General features: G+C 45.3%; 1 pseudogene across 1 annotated transcript in view; it reads left to right on the top strand.

Moving 5' to 3' along the window:
- Positions 1 to 2,794, top strand: part of LOC311238637 — a 104,541-nt pseudogene extending 101,747 nt beyond the window's left edge. The window contains exon 10 of the transcript in view: positions 2,753 to 2,794. The product of the transcript in view is annotated as an uncharacterized misc_RNA (transcript). The remainder of the gene's footprint in view (positions 1 to 2,752) is intronic.
- Positions 2,795 to 8,172: the final 5,378 nt, after the last annotated feature.

The following is an 8,172-nucleotide window of genomic DNA, read 5'->3' as shown; positions in this document are numbered from 1 at the left end:
AAAGTACCGTTCTTTAACCCTTTCACTGCCACACGACAGCCGGTTAACCCTTTCACTGTGACAATACAGAAGGTTAGCCCTTCTTTATTATCACACAACCGACGGCGATGCTCCATCATTAGCATCATCAGCTCCGCATTAGCGGAGCTAATGATGCTAATGATGGAGCATCGCCGTCGGTTGTGTGATAATAAAGGGCTAACCTTCTGTCGTGTGGCAGTGAAAGGGTTTTAAGGGAAAAACACACACACCCTCTCAGCCTCACATCCTTACACTGGCATGTGCTTCTTGTTTAATTAATCAAATCAAATCAAATGTATTCGTAAGGCCCGACAACACACGTCATAATGTCCCCATGGGGCCGGACACACGTCTTCTTTAAACAAGTCAAGAAGAAACATCACAACAAATCACGAACAAAACAAGAAAAAACACCATAAAATCCAAAATAAAACGTACAATAAATGAATGCAACACTCCCAGACATACCCCACGCGAAGGTAAGGAAAAACTCACTAAAAAACTAGCAATAGGGGGAAAAAATGTGAAGTAGAGAAACCTTAGAAGGGCCGTTCAAGGGGGGGGATCTCCCTTCTTAGATGTCGGTGATAGTAGTGTTGCAATAAAACAGGCAAACAGTTGATAAGCATGTATATATATACGTGTAATGAAACACAAATAAGTGCATGCAATAGCAACATGGCGTACATACAGTAAGAACATTTTGAAAGATTGAAAATAGAGCTGATGACAGATCCATTTGAGGTATGGGGGGGGGGGGGGGGGGGGGCGGCGTAGAATTGGATCGCATCCTCCCGGTCATCACCACGAGACGTCCACCACTCCGGGGTCATCACCACGAGACAGCCGTCCACTCACAGGGAGACGGGGACAGGCGTTAGACCGTGTGCGTGTTTGTGATGGGCGGACATAGCAATAGATACATGTGTATATGTGAATAGAATAGATACATATAGTAGGGGCATACATGTGAATAGAATAGAACCCAGCAATGAACTAGAACAGGCTTGGTTTAGACGTTGTGTAGGTCGGAGACAGAAGACGGTATGAAGCTGATCCATGACCTAATCAGCCGCACATCCCTGGTACACTGTATGTGCCCGTTTAATTATCCAGCCTCACATCCCGATAGCATGTGCTTGTTTAATTTCAATTGACAATCAGATGTCATCTTTATAGTCGCCGTCACACAGTCTGTAAGGCCAGGACGAGGCGAGGGTCTGCTGTCACAAGAGTTTATGAAATGGAACCCCCCCCCAACCCCCCCTAACCATGCAGTGTTGATTGTTTCATTGAATCAATCAGAGAAATTGGTGTGTGTTGGTTGGAGGGCGGTGGTGGTGGTGGTGGGGGGGGGGGGGGGGGGGGGTTGTTTCTGCCACATGCAAGTATGTCGCTCTCTCTGCCTCCTCTGTGATCTTGTTAACGAGATTTAACAAAGGGTGGTGGTGGTGTGTGTGTGATGGTGGGGGGGGGGGGGGGGGGTGTATATCATCACAACATTGATGATGAGACGCCATGAATACACGCTCAAAGTTTGTCTTGTTTCTCATCACCGTGGGGGGGGGGGGGGGGGGGGGGGGCGTGCTTTTGCTGTCGCAGCCCCTGACCTCTGGAACAGCGTCCCACAAATTTGCCCCCTCCATCGAGTCTTTTAAATCTAAACTCACCTATATTCATTTTTTCTCCTCTTTTTTTCTATTTTTCTCCCATCCCAATTCCACTGTGCCGTGCCAATTTCTCCCTCCCCTGTCTTGAACGTTGCTCGCATATGCCCCCCACTGGTCGGCTGTAGTGAGGATAGAAGCCTTTCATCACATCACGTGTCCCCTCTGATACACGAGGAGGCAGCCTGTCACATCTTTTCACCTGCCAGCACGGACTCTCATTGGCGAGGTGTCACACGTGGGAGGCTCACACTACCCCGGCCATTTCCTGTCTCTGCTGTGCAGGCGTCCCCCAACCGACCTGTAGGAGTCGCTGTCCACAACGTCCAGATTATCACCCATCGACTTCCACCCGCTAACTCTGCCAATTGAGTTCCTTAAACAGATCTTTTCAAGTCCCAAGTATTAATACTCTTTTCAACATGCGAGTCAACAAATGCTTGCTTTATTGCCTTTATAATCACCCCCCCCCTTCTCCTAGCTCTCATTCTCTCTTGCCCCTTCCTCATCTCTCTCACCCCCCTCTCTCTCTATCTCTCACACACACACACACACACACACACACACACACACACACACACACACACACACACACACACACACACACACACACACACACACACACACACACACACACACACACACACACACACACACACACACACACACACACACACTTTGAGTCAGAAACAAACATAGTATCAATGAGAGTATCAATAATACACCTGAGTGAAGTCGAGTAAAAGTAGAAAAGAAAAGTAAAAAAGAAAAAAAAAGTTAAAAATAATAGAAAAAGGAGATTTTTTTGATTTTTTTTTTTGAAAAAGTTAATCGTGAGTTAAAAAAAATAGTGGCATTAATAGAAGCGGGCGTTAACGCGTTAACTTTGACAGCCTTAATATATATATATATAATTTAAAGACATGTATAAATCAACTGGCTTTTCCTTTCCCGTTTGCCAGTCATTTCTTAATGGCTACTGGCCATGGAAAGCTATTGGAGTTGTAGAATTTGCATAGTGCAGACTGGATAATGTCTCCTCAACCTCACTCCTGTTGAACCAGGAACACAGAGAGGTCATTCTCCTCCACGGGGCTGACCTCTGACCTTTCACACCCTGCTGCCCTCTCCTGTACTGCTGCTGTCCCCTCAGGCTTTAAGGAGAGAGAGAGGGAGAGAGAGAGAGGAAGAGAGAGAGAGGAAGAGGGAGAGAGAGAGGAAGAGGGAGAGAGAGAGAGAGAGAGAGAGAGAGAGGAAGAGGGAGAGAGAGAGACATACAGAGAGAGAGAGAGAGACATACACACAGATGGAGAGAGAGAGGAAGAGGGAGGGAGAGAGAGACAGACAGAGAGAGAGAGGAAGAGGGAGAGAGAGAGGAAGAGAGAGAGAGAGAGAGAGAGAGGAAGAGGGAGAGAGAGAGACATACACACAGAGGGAGAGAGAGAGAGGAAGAGGGAGGGAGAGAGAGACAGACAGAGAGAGAGAGGAAGAGGGAGAGAGGAAGAGGGAGACAGACAGAGAGAGAGAGACAAAGAGAGACACACAGCGATAGACAGTGAGAGAGAGGGACAGACAGAGATACACAGACAGTGAGAGAGAGGGACATACAGAGATACACAGAGAGGGAGAGAGAGAGACAGAGATACACAGAGAGGGAGAGAGAGAGACAGAGATACACAGAGAGGGAGAGAGTCCGCCAGGGGTGCAATTTAAGCCCAACATTGTTCAATATATATATAAATGAATTAGCAAAGTTATTAGAACTTTCTACTGCACCCGGTCTGACTCTGCACGATACCAATGTAAAATTACTGATGTACGCAGATGATCTGGTTCTGCTGTCAGCCACTAAAGAGGGTCTACAACAGAACCTAGACATCCTCCACCAGTTCTGTCAGACATGGTCTCTGAACGTAAACATGAAGAAGACTAAAGTCATGATCTTTCAAAGGAGACACGAGTCTCAGAGTTCACATAATACATTTAAATTAGGCACACACATATTAGAAAACACAAAAAGCTACCCATATTTGGGATTGAAAATAAATCATAATGGAAACTTCAATATGGCTGTGAATGAATTGAAGGAGAAGGGAAGAAGGGCTTTTTATGCCATCAAAAGGAAAATTCCAATTGACATCCCAATTAGGACCTGGCTCAAAATTCTAAATTCCGTAATAAACCCAATAATATTATATGGCAGTGAAGTGTGGGGTCCATTAACTAACCAAGATTTCCCAAAATGGGAAAAACACCCATTAGAAGTACTGCATGCAGAATTGTGCAAAAACCTACTTAAGGTCCACAGACACACTGCCAATAATGCATGCAGGGCAGAACTCGGCCAATACCCCCTAATCATTCAAATTCAAAAGCGAGCCATAAAATTTTACACACACCTCCAATCAAGTGACCCCCACTCCTACCACTACAAAGCCCTTCAGAGCCAAGAGATGAACCCAGATAAGAGTCCCCTCTGCCAGCTAGTCAGAAATCTCTGCCCACAAATGCCTCAGGACAGATACCAAAAAATCTGGCCCAACCAAATAACCTCAAAACAAAAAGAAAACTATATAGAATATTGGAACAAATCAACCAAATCTCAAAGTAAATTAGAATTCTATTTGACCCTAAACAGAGAGTACACGGTGGCAGAATACCTGACCACTGTGAATGATATAAAATTAAGAAAGACATTGACACGGTACAGACTGAGTGGACATCGTCTAGCCATAGAAACAGGCCGTCACAGGCAGAACTGGCTGCCCAGAGAGGCCAGGCTGTGTTCACTTTGTCATCAGGGGGATGTTGAGACAGAACCTCACTTCCTACTATACTGTGAGAAATACAAGGATTTAAGAGAAGTTTTCTTTTATAAAATAAATAAAATTGATCCACAGTTTATTCATCTCCCTGATAATCAAAAGTTATATATATGTGGGGAGAAAAGTCAGTGTACAGTATTAGCTGCAAAATATGTAGATGGTTGTCATACAATAAGAGAACAAGCCCTGTAAATACATGTATCTGGGTGGCTACATCTGTAAAATGACTACCCGATTGAATGATTATTTTGTAATTTAATATGTTTCTGTTGATTGTTTTACTTATTGCTAATATTATGGTATGTTTTATTGCTTAATAATATATATGTTATTGTTTGTATGTTGGACTTGCTTTGGCAATAAGTATGTTGATATTTCATGCCAATAAAGCCTATTTGAATTGAATTGAGAGAGAGAGACAGAGATACACAGAGAGGGAGAGACAGAGAGAGAGACAGAGAGAGACACAGAGACAGAGAGAGAGACAGAGAGAGACACAGAGAGAGAGAGATAGACAGTGAGAGAGAGGGACATACAGAGAGAGAGACACACAGATAGGGAGAGAGCGAGATAGACAGAGAAAAAGAGACAGAGACACAGAGGAAGATACAGAGATAGAGAGGTGTCAGGCACAGTGGTCACAGAGTTTGAGCCGCAGAGAGACAGAGAGAGACACAGAGAGACAGAGAGAGACACAGAGAGACAGAGAGAGACAGAGAGAGACACTGAGAGACAGAGAGAGAGAGAGAGAGACAGAGAGAGACACAGAGAGACAGAGAGAGACACAGAGAGACAGAGAGAGACACAGAGAGACAGAGAGAGACACAGAGAGACACAGAGAGACACAGAGAGACAGAGAGAGACAGAGAGAGACACAGAGAGACAGAGAGAGACACTGAGAGACAGAGAGAGACACAGAGAGACAGAGAGAGACACAGAGAGACAGAGAGAGACACAGAGAGACAGAGAGAGACAGAGAGAGACACAGAGAGACACAGAGAGACACTGAGAGACAGAGAGAGACACAGAGAGACAGAGAGAGACACTGAGAGACAGAGAGAGACACTGAGAGACAGAGAGAGAGAGGTGTCAGGTACAGTGGTCACAGAGTTTGAGCCGCAGAGAGACAGATAGAGACACAGAGAGACAGAGAGAGACACAGAGAGACAGAGAGAGAGAGAGAGAGAGACACTGAGAGACAGAGAGAGACACTGAGAGACAGAGAGAGACACTGAGAGACAGAGAGAGACAGAGAGAGACACTGAGAGACAGAGAGAGACACAGAGAGACAGAGAGAGACACAGAGAGACAGAGAGAGACACAGAGAGACAGAGAGAGACACTGAGAGACAGAGAGAGAGACACAGAGAGACAGAGAGAGACACAGAGAGACAGAGAGAGACACTGAGAGACAGAGAGAGACACAGAGAGACAGAGAGAGACAGAGAGAGACAGAGAGAGACACTGAGAGACAGAGAGAGACACAGAGAGACAGAGAGAGACACAGAGAGACAGAGAGAGACACTGAGAGACAGAGAGAGACACTGAGAGACAGAGAGAGAGAGAGGTGTCAGGTACAGTGGTCACAGAGTTTGAGCCGCAGAGAGAGACGAGGCTCCCTGGTGATGGAGCTAGCGCCCCCCGGTGGACCCTGACGATGCACCGAGTCAGCCGACCCTTGACCCCTCTCTCATCAGGGGGCCGGTGGAAATTGGGGTCTGATTTTTGGCAGCCCGGAGGGTGGGGCACGGCGGGGTGAGTGGAGGGGGGGTCCTGGGTGTCTCCCCGGTCCAGGCTAGCCGCGGCACCCCCCCCCCCCCCCCCCCCCGTGGAGGAGCGCACCTCTCATCTTCGGCGGGCCAGGAGAAAGGTCTCCACTAATTGGTCTTTGTGTTCTGGGCGGCCCGCTGAGCCACCGGACCCCGGGTCTGGCCTCGACCCGGCCCAGGTTTGATCATCCAGAGCCTGACTGTGAGACCTGCCGACTCCCGGCACTAGTCAGCAAGCTGGGACTTCACAAGCCAGTACTTTTGAGACGTCTGAGATGACGCTTTTTGGTGTCTTCTCTTCTTAGAGGAGCACTCTATAGCCTTCATCCTATTTTCATACTAGCCATCGTTTCCCACTGCTTTTTCTTTTGTTGTTCTTTTGTTGCTCTATTCTATTTAAATTAGTGCTGTCAGGCGATCAATTTTTTTTTATCTAATTAATTACAGGATTTGTAATGAACCCTTTCACTGCCACACGACAGCCGGTTAACCCTTTCACTGTGACAATACAGAAGGTTAGCCCTTTACTATCACACAACCGACGGCGATGCTCCGTCATTAGCATCATTAGCTCCGCGGATGTCGGTTGTGTGATAGTAAAGGGTTAACCTTCTGTCGTGTAGCAGTGAAAGGGTTAATTAACCACATTAATCACATTTTAATCGCATAACCATTTTAGGCCTGATATTCTATTATTCTATAATCATATTTCAAATTGCATGTGTCCGGATGGCAGAATTCAGTACTGTATCTACTAGGGGTGGGAATCACCAGTTTCATCATGATACGATACGATATCGATTCTTTGGACAACGATACGATATTTGCCGATATCACAAAGTCTCTCACGATACAATACGATACGATTAGATTCAGGTGCCTGCGATCGATATGAGATGATATCATATGCCCATTTAACACAATCAGTAACATTTAGATCAACAAAAAAAAGGTAATGAAAATATCATTTGACATTTGTATTTTTGAGCTCTTCCAGACATTTAAAGGAAAATCAATCTATTGTTTTTAATACAAATAGACCTCCTGTTCACTGTAAAGTGCCACGTTTTTATATATTGAGCTTTAAACTTTAAGCTACATTTTTTGGAACTCAAAACTCACAACCTCCCTCTCCCAAACCGTTCCTACAACAATTTGTTGATGTTGCATGATCATGTATAGGCCTACATTTATTATGTATTATATTGTTTATGTTTAAATAACATTTAAACATCAAACTCCTCTGACCTCATCTGGTCTTTCCAAAGACGCGCGCACACACACACACAGAAAGGGAGAATGCTATGCTGTAACGTCTACACACACGGAGCTACTGCTGTTGTTCTTGGGCGGATATGAGACTCGCCACAGGATTTTCAAAATAAGAGTATCGATATGAATCGATCTTATTACATCGCATCGATCCGATTCGATTGTTGATAATTACATCGGTGTATCGATCTGGATCGATGTATCGTCCCACCCCTAGTATCTACAAAACCTTCTGTTTAATCATCTTCCATTTATATCATTTGCCTAGATTTTACAGGTCTGGTCAATTTTAACATGGTGTTATTCACAGTCAAAGATAAAAAGAATAATAATAATTGAATTGATATTCTCATTTGGTTCATTACAATTTACTGAAGCCTCGTAACAGACACCTCAGGAGGCCCAACCTGAGGGAAGCTAAATAAAAGGTTCAACCGGGGGAGGCCCAACCTGAGGGAAGCTAAATAAAAGGTTCAACCGGGGGAGGCCCAACCTGAGGGAAGCTAAATAAAAGGTTCAAGTGCAGGAGGCCCAACCTGAGGGAAGCTAAATAAAAGGTTCAAGTGCAGGAGGCCCAACCTGAGGGAAGCTAAATAAAAGGTTAAACCGCAGGAGGCCC

This window comes from Notolepis coatsorum (assembly GCF_963971535.1).
Source record: "Notolepis coatsorum genome assembly, chromosome: 12".
Taxonomy (NCBI): domain Eukaryota; kingdom Metazoa; phylum Chordata; class Actinopteri; order Aulopiformes; family Paralepididae; genus Notolepis; species Notolepis coatsorum.
Note: the sequence above shows the minus strand (reverse complement) of the source record. Positions and strands in the feature narration are given on the sequence as shown.